Source organism: Adiantum capillus-veneris, chromosome 30 (genome assembly GCF_014529385.1).
Source record: "Adiantum capillus-veneris isolate H3 chromosome 30, ASM1452938v2, whole genome shotgun sequence".
Lineage (NCBI taxonomy): Eukaryota > Viridiplantae > Streptophyta > Polypodiopsida > Polypodiales > Pteridaceae > Adiantum > Adiantum capillus-veneris.
Window position 1 is genome coordinate 30,707,302 of NC_140960.1, and position 16,731 is coordinate 30,724,032.

Genomic DNA, 16,731 nt, shown 5'->3' on the forward strand with positions numbered 1-16,731 from the left:
TGTGCTGCCACGCGTGCGTCGAGGCCGTTAATAGTACCTAAGAGGTGGCGGTTGATCTTGCCGATGGACTCGCTCAGTTCTTCTTTGCATTTTTGGATGGCATCCTCCATCGGGTCATCCTTGCTATTCGGCTTTCTCATGATTGAGAGGCCGCGACAGAAGAAAAGGGGGGGGGGGGATAGGGGGTACCGGAGAGAGAGAGAGAGAGAGAGAGAGAGAGAGAGAGAGAGAGAGAGAGAGAGAGAGAGAGAGAGAGAGAGCTAAAAGCTCTGCTTATTTACTCAAGAGAGAGCTCGTGAGAGACAGAGAGCTTTGGCTTTATTTTTGGCAAGGCTTTTGATTTTGAAGCTTTTGGGCTCTGCTTTTAACATTCCTTGTAAACCTATTTATTAGTGGTTTGGGCTCTCACTTTTTAGAGCATCTGGATGCAGAGTCTGTACTTTGAGTTGTAGATTAATACAAAAGAAATACTGAAAGGGGCGCCAGTCTTTGGGGCCAATATCTCTAGGCACGGAACTCCGCGCGGGCCAGTGTCGAATCAATTGTGAACTGTGAACTGTTTTGAAGTGTATTTTTGTGGTGTTGCGGTAGAATCGAGTGTCCAAGTCTGTTAGAGTAGTATCAAAGCACGACCGATTTCTCTTCTACGGGAAATCCGATCCTTTTTTGGTGGCACCTATGGCTTCAGACAGAGATCAATGGACTTTCTCTGCATCCGGAGATGCGGGAAGAGATCTCAACAAAGATTCACGCGAGCCGCCTCGGCCTACTCAGGCGGAGATCGAAGAGATGGAGCGTCGACGATTGATCGGCGATGCAACAAAGATATGCTAAATTTTGCGAAGGATCCGAAATTTACAAAATATATGAGACAGACCTCCTTCGACGAGGTGCATGCACAGTGGCGGCAAACCACAGAACCACCCCTCAAACCGGTACTGAAGAAACCTCCTACTCCAAGGATGTATACAGAGCAAGAATTAGAAGAGGTGGTTGATGCACGAATTGCTCAGCTTTTTGACGCGCTGAACAAAGCAGAAAAGTACGACAAAAAGCAAAAGAAAGGTGATGACTTCCCGGGTTATTTGGGTCGTCAGTTTACATTTTCGTTGGCATGAAAACAGAAGAAGCGTGTTCGATTTGAAGGAGTACCCAGTTCTTCTTCTTCTTCTGATAGTTCTTCTAGCTCCTCTGACTCGAGCAAAGAAGATAGAAAAGGCAAAAAGAGAAAAGCAAAGCTTCGGAAAGGGCAAGAAAAAGGCAAAGAAGCCTAAATCTCGCCCCGTGGTTGGCAGTTCTATAGAGGACTCGTCTTCAGATAGTTCGGACTCTGACGACAGCAGCTTTTATGCAAAGAAGAAGAATTTTTATAAAGCCAACCAGTATGACTTTCTGGAAAATAAAAGCAAGAAAGTCCGAGAGTTTAAGGAAGGTGGACAATCAATTAAATTTGACACGTTTGCTGGTTATAGAGATGCTTCAAAGGCTTTGTCTTTTATGTAGCAGTTTGACATAGCTCTCTCAAGAGGGCGTTACTCAGAGCCTCCAAGATTTGGAGGGCTGCCTCTTACTTTAAGGGAAATGCTCGAACTTGGTGGTCCACGCTTCTATTAAACAAGACAACGCCAGTTAAATGGCTGAAATTCAAAAGGCTTTTTATTTCTTCTTGGTTGACTCGAGAGTATGAACGCGACATACGAACTGCTTGGAACCATCTTCGGATGACCGAGAAGGATACAGTGGATGCTTATTGCGAGAGATTCTGGAGCTCTTTTCTACCCGCCTCTTCATTTAAGAAGATCTCATTCAAAGAACAGATTGAGCGGTTTACCTTGGGTCTTACTACAGAGATCCGAGATCACTGCAGACAAAAGTCAGCTTCCATTCAGGAGCCATCGAGTCATGCGAAATGGGGTTTTGCCATTCACTCAGGCAGTTTGACCTACCCCACAGATGAAATCATGACGCAAAGGACCGAACAGACATCGAAAAATAAAAGTAGAAAGAGGAAGAGCAATCTAGAAAAGAAAGAAAAGGATGCATGACCCAAGCTCACTCCTCAAGAGAGAGCTCTTTACATCAAAGAGGGGAAGTGTTTTGGATGCGGGGAAACTGGGCATATCTCCGCAAAGTGCCCTGAAAAGGCACCGAATGACAAGGACAAAGAAAGGCTTGAGAGTTCGAAAGCAGCTGAGGAACGTGGACGAAAAGGCAAGATGAAAATAGGACTGGTTCCAAATTGCGTGGATATCGACCCAAGCACGATGGACGAGAGTACAGAACTTTGCCGAGCTTGGGGCAAAGTGAAAGACCAAGAAGCCGTGATCTTCTTTGATGAAGGAGCCAAGGCCAACTTCATTTCACATGAATTGGCGGCGCGGCTCGAGATCACACCCGATCGGATGGGACCACTAGCAGAGGCAGTTCTAGTGGCACCCGGCAGGGACGTAGCCATTACACATGTCATTGGCAAACTTTGGTTGCATTGTCAGGGGTATATGGGGCATGAGGACTTCTACATAATGCCTTTGGAAGGTTGTGATGTCCTCTTGGGAATTCTTTGGTACCATAAGAACAATGCCATGGTCGATTATCGGGGGAGAAAAGCAACTTTGACCATAGAGAAGGGTAGAACCATTGTACTCGATGTAAAACTTAAGGGCAAGTCTGTTTATTGTATCTGCTTCGGCCATTTCAAAATTAATGATTAATGAAATCCAGTTTGTTTGTTTACTCTATCTTTTTGAGAGAGATGAATGATGAGAATAGGACAAATATATCTGAACTTGATAAAGAACGCCAAGATTTTCTCCACACTCATGCTGATTGCTTCTCAGAGGGCCTGCCAAGTGAGTTACCACCCGCTCGTCTTGAGGATCATACCATTGATCTGATACTTGGAAGCACACCACCGAACCGGCCACCTTAACGTGTGAGCCGAGCCCAGAACGAAGAAATTATGAACCAAGTGAAAGACCTCTTGGAAAAGGGTCTTGTCCAGCCTAGTACTTCACCGTACTGCTCTCCTGTGTTGTTGGTTTTGGAGGAAGACAGATCTTGGAGAATGTGCATCGATTATAGAGATCTCAACAAAATCACCATCAAGAATAGATTTCCGATTCCTAGGATCGATGATATACTTGACCGACTACAGGGACCCTCGTGCTTTAGCAGGATCGACTTGAAAAGCGGATATCATCTGTCACGTGACACATCCAACCCTATGTGTCCGTGGACAAGCTACAACATGATCAGGGTTCAGTCAATCTAGTTAGTCTAGATTTAGAAGTGATCTGGCACTTTTGTGAGTCTATTCGTACCGTGCATGCCCAGTCACTTAGTGTAGATGCATATCCTTTGGTTGCACACAGCATGATCATCAGTATTCCCTTCAGAATCCATCAGATTCGGTCAGGGGAATTTTCCAGTGCATTTAGCCTATTTTCCCTATTTTTGGTATTTTCACTTATTATTTTTTAGTGACTTTCCAACAAAAGTAGGTAGGGAAATTTTGCTAAGTTAATATATAAGCAAACCCAAGTTAGCACTTTCTGGTAGAAGAGGCAGCAGGAGCTTCCCGCTCAACAGGCACCTTCTCAGCAGGAACCCCTTAGCACCCCTAGTGTTTTTGGATCCCCATCCTTGCCGCATCAGCCCAGCGTTTTAGCTTCACCATACAATCTCCCCTCTTGGCGTTTCCTCCCCCAATAGCCATCGCTAGAAAGGCCTACCTCCTGGCGTTTTTCCCCATGAGCGGCAACCCGACACCGGCCACAAGTGACAAGCCCTAGCGTTTTTCAGCCAAAAACACTGCAGCCTCATTGGCGTTTTTCAGCCCAGAACATAGCAAACAAAAACGCAGATTTTCAGCAGTAAAAAATGCAGATTTTCAGCAGATGAAATCGCAGCAGATTCAGCCCATTGGTTGCAGAAGAACCCCCAATTTCAGCCCATAGAAAACACAGCCAAAACAGTCATTTTCAGCCACCGAAACAGCCCCGAATTTCAGCAGTTAGAAGACCACAGATTTCAGCCATAAAGTCGTCGTCGTCATCACCGTCGTCGTCATTGTCATAGTCCAAGTTGCATCAGTCCATTGCATACGCATTGTACCACTTTGTGCAATCAAAAAGTAGACCACTCTCTCCGACGAGAGTGGGGCCTTCGGAGGAGGGTTTTACAACATCTCTGGTGTCGTATCTCTCTTCTCTCTCTATCTCTCAGTCTCATACACTTGCACGCACATGTCCATTCACTTTGTTCGTGATCATAGCACTTTCCATTAAGAACGGAAGGCTCTCCCTTCCATAAGAACTAAAAGGAACCTTGAGCACAATTCGGAGCACTCATCTTGAGCAAAGTGCAAACAATCATTCCGCTGCACCTTACATTGGTATCAGAGCTTTGGCAGTGTTCTGTATCACTCAAGGAAAGAACCACAAGAATCACAAGATTTTTTTTTGCTTGTTGAGGTCGCACGAACCCAAGTTCGCTTGGGCATGTCGATTCCTAATCGTGTTTTGTTGAAGAGTGACAGGAATCCCAAGAAAGAAGGGCTTGTCCAGCTTCCCCTTGTGTCTCTTTTCACTCATTGAGAGCGGACCGTGCACATAGCGGCCGGCCAATCGACGTGAGGTGGGAAAAAGCAACCTTGGTGTGAGCGCAAGGCCGCCAAGGGGTGCGCCCGCAGAAAGGAGTAGAACTCAGGTGAAGAGAAGATCCTTCTCAAACGCGGTTTGCAAGCGAAAGAAAACCTCAAGAACCTCAAGAACCTCAAGAACCAAGACCCCCAAGAACCCAAGTTCCTCGTGAACTTAAGAACCCAAGTGTCACGGGGACGTGGCAACTGTTAACTATGTCACGAGGACGTGGCAACTGCTAACTTTAGTTGTTGGTTTCTTTCCAAGGGGTTTTGTTTTATTTTTGAGACCCTCTTCTTGAAGTAGCAGACGGTCAGACATTGCATGGCCAATGTGAACGGTAGTTTCACACGCAGATGGGTAGTGGTCGGCACTGGAATTCGTATGGTCAGAGGATGTCTAGGCTCAGAGCAAGATCATATAGGTCCCCCCGTCGCACTTAGCAGGTTGGTGGATACTAGGAAGTGAACTCAATAAAGGCCTAAAGTCAAGGTGTGACTATCAACAGAAAAGTATCCAATAGTTGGGCCACATTGCATTTTTGGATGTGGTCCCAATGAGGATAGATGGTCAGAAGACCAGTGGGAGCCCAATGGAAGCATCCCCTAAAATTTAGGGAATTGCTATGTTGGGCCGAGAAATGTGTTCGCGTCATTACCTCCGGTATGACTAGGGGAACATTTTACAACTCTGCCGCGAAGTCAACTGGGCAACCGATCAGGATATTTTTAAGCGGCGAACCCAAAACGGGAAAATGCTTGTAAATGCGCCAAGTGTCACATTTTTGTGCACTTTCCAATGCAAGGAGGAGTTGGCGCTGAATTTAGAGAAGGGAGGCTCATTTGCAACACTCGGTCACATGTTAAGAGCTATGGAGTGCTTCCTTTCCCTCTTATGTACAGTGCGGTGCCAGGAGTGATGCCCTACACGCTACGCACTGCCCTCTCTCTCCCCTACGAGCAGTATGTTATGTCCCACTATTGGGCTTTTCATTTGACCAATGTACAGTTATGTGGGTTCATGCGCGATTGCCGAGGCAAGAGCCTCTTGCACAGGTACTGGATTAGCTAGCGGCTAATCCCCCGCAGGTACAGGTGAATTCGGAGAGGTTTCACGCCAGAAATCTCGTCCGATTCAAAGGGCAAGTAGCCCTACAGGTGCGGGAGCTCGAGGTCTTGCTACAGATGCAACCAGCACGCAAAACAGAGCCCAAAACAGGGAATTACAGCCTGCTGTGTATTTTTGCAGGTTTAGGGTTTCGGCCCTAAACGGACCCTAATACCTCCAAGAGGTTCGGGGACGTGAGGGGACCGCTGTACATGTGAACTGGCGCATTTTCGGGGCAGAAAACAGAGAATTCAGCGTGTTGCAGATTCTCGCCAGGTTTTGCAAAGTGTCCGTATGCGTCGGGAAAGTCACCTATTGCGTGGGGATACTGACTGCAAAGCGTCCTAGTACAGTTATGCTGCCGAAATCGGGCCAGAACATGTGTTTCTTAGCCTAGATTGTGGGGGGCAGCTTGTAGGAGATCACAGGTTTTATTCCCTCTATTAAAGAATAAAGAAATACCGAAAGGGGCGCCAATTTTGGGGCCTACAGGTTGTTGGTGTCTGCTCGGAGCATTCTAGCTTCCGAGTCGTGTGTGTACTTAGGTGTTAATCCTCGTTACAGGTTACCTTTGCAAAGTGCTCTGTGTGTCTGTCTGAAGTAAAGAATTTCGGGTGAAAGCCAACGTCTACCGCCCCACTATTGGCCGGTTTCATTTTTCCGTTGCCGGGACATCAATCACTTTTTCCTTAAAGAGTGAGCTTGGATTGTTTTGGGTAAAGAGAGAGTGCAAGAACGCGGGGATTACTCTGTGGCCGACAAGGGGAAGGGAATTATGGAAGAGGGTTTCTCTTCAAAGGACAGGCAGGAGATTCCTATGGTTTTTGAGATTTGCGAGAGCTCACGGCCACGTCAGTCTGTACCTCTTGTCAACGTGAATGTCCCTCCAGTAGTACAGGGCTTTATGACTGGGCAACTTGAGGATGATGCGTTCAAGACTCAGTTAGTTACCGCGGTGAATGTCTTTTCGCAACTGGTGCAGAATCCGAGGTTTATGGAGTTCTTGCAAGCGCCACCAGTGCAACAGCAAAATAGGCAACCTACGCCGCGTACGGAGCTTGTTGATGCTCAAGCCCATGTGGCGCAGGAGGAAAGGGAACACTCACATGTTGCGGAGTCGGGGGCTCCAAAGCAGGTTCCTCCCGTGCTTGAACAGGTGGCTAGAACGCCTATTCCACAAGTTATGCCAGTTCAGCCCGCCACCTTTCAGAGCCAACATGCTGTCTTGAATGGACAGGGAGCTGGATACCAGGCAATGCACTCAGTTTTTCCACCACGCACGGTACATCCTGGGTATTTCGGGGGTGGATCAGTGTTCCAAAGTATGGCTGGTTATGCGCCTGGAAGTCAGCCGTACATGCCAGGAACAGTGTTCGGGGGTATGCAAGGCATCATGCCAAACCCCATGTATGGTAGTATCGGCATGCAGCAAGGTTTTCACTGCAACCAGGGCCAGTTTGGGGTGCCACAGGGTCATTTTGGCATGGCTGTTTTTTCTGGAAAACAGCTAGATATCGCACCTCTGACGCAAAATGTGAATGGCCAAGATGTGCCGATCATGCCTACTACAGTGCCCATGTTGCAGACCATTCCGTATGACAACTTGGGGGCACTAGAGAAGCAGAAGGCTTACAAAGAAGGTGGTGCAGCTGTAAAGTTCAGTACCTTCAGTGGTTTCGAGGATAAGACGAAGGCTCTTACCTTCCTCCAGCAGTTTGATACAGCTTATGCGGGAGGGAATTTTACAGAGGCCTCGAAGGTCAGGAAAGCTGCCACTTTCTTAAAGGACAATGCGCTTACATGGTGGACGACATTGTTAATGCAAGGACAGACACCCGCCACTTGGGTTTACTTCAAGCAAATGTTTGCATCTGCTTGGCTATCAAATGAATTTGGAGCCGACGTCATGACAGATTGGCACCATCTTACTTCAGCTTCGTGCAAGAGCTTGCTGGAGTACAATAGGAGGTTTTGTAAAGCGTTACTCTCAGTGACCTCCTACAGATTTGTGCCATTGACAGAGTAGATAGAGAAGTACTGTTGTGGGCTACCTAAAGGGCTTCGCGATTACTGTACAAAGAATAGAGTGGCTACCCTCACTCACCTTATGGAGGTTGCGAACACTGGTCTTGCCTTGTTGAAAGGAGAGGACAGTGGATTTCCAAGCAGTGACAAAGGAGGGCAACAAAAGAAAAATTCAGCGAAGAAGCCCTTTGTGAAAACGGCTCCTGATGCGTCACAGGGGTCAGAAAAGGCCACCAAAGATAAGGATTCAGCCGGGACTTCTGGAGCGCAGGCAATGAAACAGAAAAGGAAACCTTTCGTGCACAAGTCGCTCGAGGAAAAGAAGGTCCTAATGACTGAGAACAAATACTTTTATATACGAGCAGCCCGGTCACTTTTCTATCAGTTGTCCACAAAGGAAAAGACCAGCTGACTCAGAGGATAAAGAAGACCAGAAAGGCAAGAAGCCTAAACCCACGGCAGGTTTAGTGCCAGACATGGTGGGTGACAGGCCCAACACAGATGCCAGTGAGTTATGCAGGGCATGGGGTAAAGTTAGGGATCAGACGGCACTCATCTTCTTTTATCCAGGTGCCAAAGCCAACTTTATCTCACCAGAGTTAGCTATGAAGCTGGGCATCAGAGTTGAAGAGATGGGGTACATAGTAGAGGCAGGGTTGGCATGTCCTGGCCACTCAGAGTGTGTTACTCCCATCATTGGAAAACCGCGTCTGCATATTCAGTCGTATGTGGACACTGAAGAGTTTTACATCATGCCGCTGGAAGGTTGTGATGCCTTGTTGGGGATCCCGTGGATGTTCCGAGTGCATGGAGTCTTGGACGCCTGCAACAAAAAAGATCACTATACAACATAGGGGCAAAACTCACATCTTGGATGTAAAGCTTAAAGAAGAGTCAGTCCCTATTGTATCTGCTTTTGCTATCACTTTTGTAATAAAGAATCATCTTTCTGTGTACTTGATTTTTGCACGTGATGTCTCAGATAGTGATCAATCAAATTTATCTGCGTTAGATAAAGAAAGGTCAGCATTTTTGCAAAATTTTGGTGACTGTTTTTCTGATTCATTACCGTCGCAATTGCCGCCCGAGAGACTTGAAGACCATCGGATAGATTTGGTGCCAGGGTGTAGCCCACCAAATAGACCTCCCTACAGGGTTAGTGCGGCGCAGCAGAAAGACATTATGGGCCAGGTTGAGGAGTTATTAGAGAAGGGGCTGATTCAGCCTAGTTCTAGTGCTCCTAGTGCAGAAGAAGGATGGCTCATGGCGCATGTGTATTGATTATCTTGCGTTGAATAAGAATACCATCAAGAATAGGTTCCCTATTCCTAGAATTGATGATATTCTCGATCGTTTAGAGGGTGCTGCAATTTTCAGCAGGACAGACCTTAAGAGTGGGTACCATCAGATTCGTACAAGGCCAGAGGATGTGCACAAGACTGCGTTTGGAACGACATTTGGTCTTTATGAGTTTCTAGTGATGCCGTTTGGGCTAACAAATGCTCCTGCCATGTTCAACAGAATGATGGACCGGATTTTCCGCTTGCATCAACAGTTTGTTGGAACATTCTTCGATGACATGATAGTGTATTCGAAGAATGAAGAGGAGCATAGGCGTCACTTGACCATTGTGTTCGAAGAGCTGCGCAGTCACAGGTTACTTGTCAATCCTAAGAAAAGCGAATTCTTCCTCGAAGAGATCCACTTTCTTGGCCACATAGTTTCAAAGGATGGTGTTAGAATGGATCCCGCAAAGGTCCAAGCTATCAAGACATGGCCAGACTTGAAGACTGTGCACGATGTCAGAAGCTTCTTGGGATTGTGTTCCTACTATAGAAGGTTTATCAGAAATTTTGCAGAGATAGCATCGCCTCTTCACGCTTTGCAAAAGAAAGAGGTCACTTTCAGATGGACCTAAAAAGAGATTTCAGCTTTTAGTCTCTTAAAGGAAAAGTTGACTTCAGATCCAGTTATTGTTTTGCCAGATCTCAGGAAGTCATTTGTGGTCCAGTGTGACGCGTGTGGCAGTAGCATCGGAGCAGTGCTAATGCAAGATGGACGGGTAGTAGCTTATGAAAGCCGAATTTTGCAAGGGCTAGAGAGGACTATGCAAGTCTATGAGAAAGAGCTCTTGGCCGTGATTCATGCGCTTTCTAGTTGGAAGCACTACCTCTTAGGGGCTGATTTTGTTGTCCAAACAGATCATCAGACCTTGCGATACTTCTTGACACAATCAAAGTTATCCGAAAAGCATATGCGATGGGCAAACATTCTTTCCATGTTCCACTTCCAGATTATGCATGTGGAAGGCAAGAAGAATGTTGTGGCTGATACATTATCAAGAAAGCCACAAATTTCAGCTGTGTCAATTCCTTATCATCATGAGTTAGATGACATGAAGGAACAATATACTGTTGATGAAGATTTTGCAAGGATCTTTGAACAGTTACAAGAGGGACAACATCATGAGCACTACCTCCTCAAAGATGGTTTTATGATGATGCATGGCAGACTTTGTGTCACTAGGCCACTGCGACATAAGGTCATGGAAGAGAGTCATGTCCCACCGTATGCAGGGCATCATGGCATTGATGCAACAATTAAAGCGGTAGAGACATTCTTCTATTGGCCTACCTTGAGGAGAGATGTGGATGCCTTTGTGCGAGCATGCATAGTTTGCCAAAAGGTCAAGTTTGACAGGCAAAAGGCACCAGGGTTGTTACAACCACTGCCGATTCTTCTATTGGCCTACCTTGAGGAGAGATGTGGACGCCTTTGTGCGAGCATGCATAGTTTGCCAAAAGGTCAAGTTTGACAGGCAAAAGGCACCAGGGTTGTTACAACCACTGCCGATTCCAGATAAGCCATGGGAAAGCATTGCTATGGACTTTATCTTTGATCTTCCAAGAACGCCAACAGGGAATGATGATATATGGACCATTATCTGTAGGTTCAGCAAGCAGGCCCATTTTATCCTTGTTTGGAAGAAGATAAAATCTGATCAGATAGCACGCTTGTTCGTGTACAATGTGTTTAAGTACCATGGTATGCCACAATCGATTATCAGTGATCGTGATCCTCGCATGACCAGTTTGTTCTGGAGAGGATTGTTTGAGAATATGGACACTACGCTCAAGTTCTCGTCTTTGTTTCATCCACAAACCGATGGACAGTCAGAAGAGGCTAATTCTACTGTCTTAGATCTACTGAAATGCTATGTGTCAGATAATAAGGGCAAGTGGGAACAGTATTTGCCTATGCTTGAGTATGCGTACAATAATACGATGCATTCGTCTACTGGCAAAGCACCTTTTGAGATTGTTGAAGGCGGCAAAAAGGTTCCTCCCATTTTGCATACAAAGGACAAGATATTTGAGGCAGATCGATATGTTGAGAACATGGATGAGATGTATAAGAAGATTAAAGTTGCCTTGGAGAAGACTCAGGCAAAGCAGAAAAAGGCTGCTGATCGTCACCGTCGTGAATTGTTGTTATCACCTGGTGATTGGGTTCTGTTAAGGTTCGAAAAGGCAAGGTTAAAGAAGATGAAGGGCAAGGAACGGCTGTTTCCTAAGCTCAGCATGCGTTACTATGGGCCTTTTCAAGTGCTCGACAAGATCAGCGATGTGGCTTACAGGCTGAAATTGCCTGATGCGTGGAAGATTCATAATGCGTTTCACGTGAGTCTTATTAGACCCTTCGTGCGTGATGTGCCAGAAAATATGCCAGATGAGGATCAGCCAGAAGTTGAGGAACTTGATGAAATCCTGGTACCTGAGCAAGTTTTGGCACATAAGGACAGAAAAGTTAAAGGACAAGTTGCAAGACGCTATTTGGTGAAGTTCAAGAACTATCCACCTATGGATGCAAAGTGGATGGAAGAGCATGAACTGTCAGAGTCACCAAATGTATTGCAGCTTTACCTTGAAGCCTTTGGGTTACAGCCTACTTATGCCCCAACCCAACGTGTGCAAAGGAGGGGTAATGATAGAGCTAGTACATCAAATGTACATATGAATCCAGTGTAATAGATGGAAATGACAAAAGTATGAAGGCCTCATTAAGTCATTTGTATCTATATGTTATGACCTTTCTTGCGGATACATGCGATGATAAGAGAGTGTTAATAGCACAAGATCATCAGTGGCGTGTATTTATGGTATGCAATCGAGGACGTTTACGATTTCAAGAGGGGGGTATGTCACGGGGACGTGGCAACTGTTAACTATGTCACGAGGACGTGGCAACTGCTAACTTTAGTTGTTGGTTTCTTTCCAAGGGGTTTTGTTTTATTTTTAAGACCCTCTTCTTGAAGTAGCAAACGGTCGGACATTGCATGGCCAATGTGAACGGTAGTTTCACCCGCAAATGGGTAGTGGTCGGCATTGGAATTGGTATGGTAAGAGGATGTCTAGGCTCAGAGCAAGATCATATAGGTCCCCCTGTCGCACTTAGCAAGTTGGTGGATACGAAGAAGTGAACTCAATAAAGGCCTAAAGTCAAGGTGTGACTATCAACAGAAAAGTATCCGATAGTTGGGCCACATTGCATTTTTGGATGCGGTCCCAATGAGGATAGATGGTCGGAAGACCAGTGGGAGCCCAATGGAAGCATCTCCTAAAATTTAGGGAATTGCTATGTTGGGCCGAGAAATGTGTTCACGTCATTACCTCCGGTATGACTAGGGGAACATTTTACAACTCTGCCACGAAGTCAATTGGGCAACCAGTCAGGATATTTTTAAGTGGCGAACCCAAAACGGGAAAATGCTTGTAAATGCGCCAAGTGTCACATTTTTGTGCACTTTCCAATGCAAGGAGGAGTTGGCGCTGAATTTAGAGAAGGGAGCCTCATTTGCAACACTTGGTCACATGTTAAGAGCTATGGAGTGCTTCCTTTCCCTCTTATGTACAGTGCGGTGCCAGGAGTGATGCCCTGCACGCTACTCACTGCCCTCTCTCTCCCCTACGAGCAATATGTTATGCCCCACTAGTGGGCTTTTCATTTGACCAATGTACAATTATGTGGGTTCATGCGCGATTGCCGAGGCAAGAGCCTCTTGCACAGGTACTGGATTAGCTAGCGGCTAATCCCCCGCAGTTACATGTGAATTCGGAGAGGTTTCACGCGAGAAATCTCGTTCGATTCAAAGGGCAAGTAGCCCTATAGGTGCGGGAGCTCAAGGTCTTGCTACAGATGCGACCGGCACGCGAAACGAAGCCCAAAACAGGGAATTACAGCCTGCTGTGTATTTTTGCAGGTTTAGGGTTTCGGCCCTAAACGGACCCTAATACCCCCAGGAGGTTCGGGGACGCGAGGGGACCGCTGTACAGGTGAACTGGCGCATTTTCGGGGCAGAAAACAGAGAATTCAGCGTGTTGCAGATTCTCGCCAGGTTTTGCAAAGTGTCCGTATGCGTCGGGAAAGTCACCTATTGCGTGGGGATATTGACTGTGAATCGTCCTAGTACAGTTATGCTACCGAAATCAGGCCAGAACAGGTGTTTCTTAGCCTAGATTGTGGGGGGCAGCTTGTAGGAGATCACAGGTTTTATTCCCTCTGTTAAAGAATAAAGAAATACCGAAAGGGGCGCCAATTTTGGGGCCTACAGGTTGTCGGTGTTTGCTCGGAGCATTCTAGCTTCCGAGCCGTGTGTGTACTTAGGTGTTAATCCTCGTTACAGGTTACCTTTGCAAAGTGCTCTGTGTGTCTGTCTAAAGTAAAGAATTTCGGGTGAAAGCCAACGTCTACCGCCCCACCACAGGCCGGTTTCACCAAGACCCCCAAGAACCCAAGTTCCTCGTGAAGTTAGAAGCTTCTTGGGATTGTGTTCGTACTACAGGGTTCATTAGAAAGTTTGCAGAGGTTGCTTCTCCTTTGCATATCTTGACATAGAAAGGAGGCCCTTTCTCGTGGGGACCCATAGAGGTGACTGCCTTTCAGACATTGAAAGAGAAATTGACTACGGGACCAATTTTGACTTTGCCGAACTTGCAGAAGTCATTTGAAGTATATTGTGATGCTTGTGGTCGTAGTCTGGGTGCGGTCTTAATGCAAGAAGGCCATGTCATTGCCTACGAGAGCCGATTGTTCTCAAGGCCGGAATTGACAGCACAGATTTATGAGAAAGAGTTTTTGGCGATTATCCATGCTCTTACTCAGTGGCGACATTACCTATTCAGAGCGGATTTTACTGTCGTTACAGACCATCAAAGTTTACGCTACTTCTTGTCACAGAAGTAGCTATCGGAAAAGCAGATGCGGTGGGCGAACATCTTGTCACAGTTTCACTTCCAGATTGTCCATGTGTAGGGACAAAAGAATTTGGTGGCAGATGCAGCGATGCTTTGTGTCGGAAGCCGTTGATTTTGGCTATTTCCGCGATACATCATAGGAGCGGCATTGCTACCACCTTGAAAGGGGTAGAGAGATACTTCTTATGGTCGAGACTCAAGAAGGATGTGGACTAGTTTGTGCGCAGTTGCTTGGTATGCCAGAAGGTCAAGTTTGACAGTCATAAAGCACAGGGATTGTTACAGCCTTTGCCCATACCCACCTGCCCCTGGGAAAGTATTGCAATGGATTTGATTTTTGATCTCTCGAGAACACAAAGTGGTCACGATGGTATTTGGACTGTTATTGACAGATTTAGCAAGCAAGCTCATTTCATTCCAGTGAAGAAAACAGTCAAGTCAGCGAGATTGTTTGTGGCCCAGATCTTCAGATTACATGGCATGCCTGAGACCATTGACTCCGACAAGGACCCCAGATTCACGAGTTTGTTTTGGAAGGCAATTTGGGAGAACATTGGTACGCGGTTGCAGTTCTCGTCATCTTTCCACCCGCAGATGGACGGACAATTTGAGATTGCCAATTGAGTGATTTTAGATTTATTGAAGTCTTACATCTCGGACTAGAAGATTCAATGGGAAAAATATCTACCTTTGGTGGAATTTGCCTACAATAACACGATACACTCTTCGACGGGGAAGGCGCCATTTGAGATTATTGAAGGTGCTGCGAAGGTTCCACCCTTCCTAAGCACGAAAGATAAGATTTTTGAAGCCGATGAGTACACGCGCGACTTGGACACGGATTTTGCGAAGGTCCGCGAGGCTTTGCAAAAATCTCAGGAAAGACAGAAAAAGGCAGCAGATCGCCATCGTCGCAATTTGAAATTGAAGGAGAATGATTGGGTGCTCTTACGTTTTGAGAAGGCATGCCTGAGAAAGAAAAGGGGAAAGGAGAGGCTTTTTCCACGATACTACGGACCTTTCCAGATCTCCGAAAAGATCAATGATGTCTCCTTCCGACTAAAGCTACCAGAAACTTGGAGGATTCACAATGCTTTTTATGTGAGTCTCTTGAAGCCTTTTAAAGGCGATGTGCCCAAAGATGGGGAGCCTGATGAGCAACCCGAAGTGGAAGAAAACGAGGAGATCCTTGTTCTAGAACAGATATTGGCACATAAGAACAGAAAGATTAAGGGTAAAGTGAGAAGGCGGTTCTTGGTTAAATTCAAGAACTATCCTGCATTGGATACGAAGTGGATGGAGGAAGAGGACCTAACAGATACTCCTTAGATTGTGAAACTTTACCTTGAAGCTTTTGGTTTAGCATAGTCTATTCTAAATGGAACCCCGAATTCAGCTTGACCGGATATCTGGTGCAGTGGGTATGCACACGAGGGGAGTAACTCCACTCCTTTGTCAACAGATGCCTCGATTTTGATACTAGAGTCACTGATGTGTCTTTGAGCTTCGGGGATACTGAGAGCTGACAGTATTCTGCTGTATGACTTTATGAAATGGAATTCCGGAAAATATGAAACTGACTTGTTCTTGACTTGTTTAAGTGCAGGAACTGATAGATGAATGACTGCAGCATTTTGGTCTGAATGATCTCGATAGACATGGTTGCAATAGGGATTAGTCAATCGGGCATCTATGAGGTCCTGATTAAATCTAGATGCGATTGCTAGTTGCATTGCCGATAAATCATCGTGTGAGATCCGAATGATGTTGAATGTGATTTGTCACGTGATGTCAAGTGATGTCCTGTGATGTAACTTTCGATTTGATACATGTGCTAGATGTGTGTTCCTAGTGGGTCGGTACTAACAGTTAGGGTCTGCTAAGACAATTTATGGCTTCTGTCTGTTTTGCAGGCGTAATCGAAGGCGATTACAATGCTTTCAAGAGGGGGGTATGTCACAAACTGGTGACGTGACTGCCCAGTTGGTAATGTGGCTGCCTTGTACACACACACCCTCCCCGCATGGACAGCCCTTGGAAATGACCCCCCTAATTGCTGATGTGGCCATTTCACGGAATTCCGTACTGCTAATGTTGCAGTTTTTACAGCGTTGCTTTTGGGCAGTTTTGCGTGGCTTGTTTTTCTACGCGAGAGAGAGAGAGAGAGAGAGAGAGAGAGAGAGAGAGAGAGAGAGAGAGAGAGAGAGAGAGAGAGAGAGAGAGAGAGAGAGAGAGAGAGAGAGAGAGAGAGAGAGCCTTATTTACTCAAGAGAGAGCTTGTGAGAGACAGAGAGCTTTTGCTTTATTTTTGGCAAGGCCTTTGATTTTGAAGCTTTTGGGCTCTGCTTTTAGCATCCCTTGTAAACCTATTTATTAGTGGTGTGGGTTCTCACTTCTCAGAGCATCTGGACGCAGAGTCTGAGAGTGAGTCCCGACCACTCGCTTGTACTTTGAGTTGTAGATTAATACAAAAAGAAATACTGAAAGGGGTGCTAGTCTTTGGGGCCAATATCTCTAGGCACGGAACTCCGCCGGGCCAGTGTTGGATCAATTGTGAACTGTGAACTATTTTGAAGTGTATTTTTGTGGTGTCGCGGTAGAATCTCGACTTGGAGTGTGCAAGTCTGTTACAATAGCCATTCACCGAAAGTGTAAGGTGCAGCGGAAGTGAATGTTGAACTTTGCTCAAGATGAGTGCTCCGAAC

The 16,731-nt window shown here is 46.1% G+C and overlaps 1 protein-coding gene across 1 annotated transcript in view; it reads left to right on the plus strand.

Annotated features, from left to right (window-relative positions):
* The window catches only part of LOC147417743 (U-box domain-containing protein 44-like), a 53,706-nt gene that overhangs the window by 12,796 nt on the left and 24,179 nt on the right, over positions 1-16,731 (plus strand). The gene's annotated exons all lie outside the window — the stretch shown is intronic.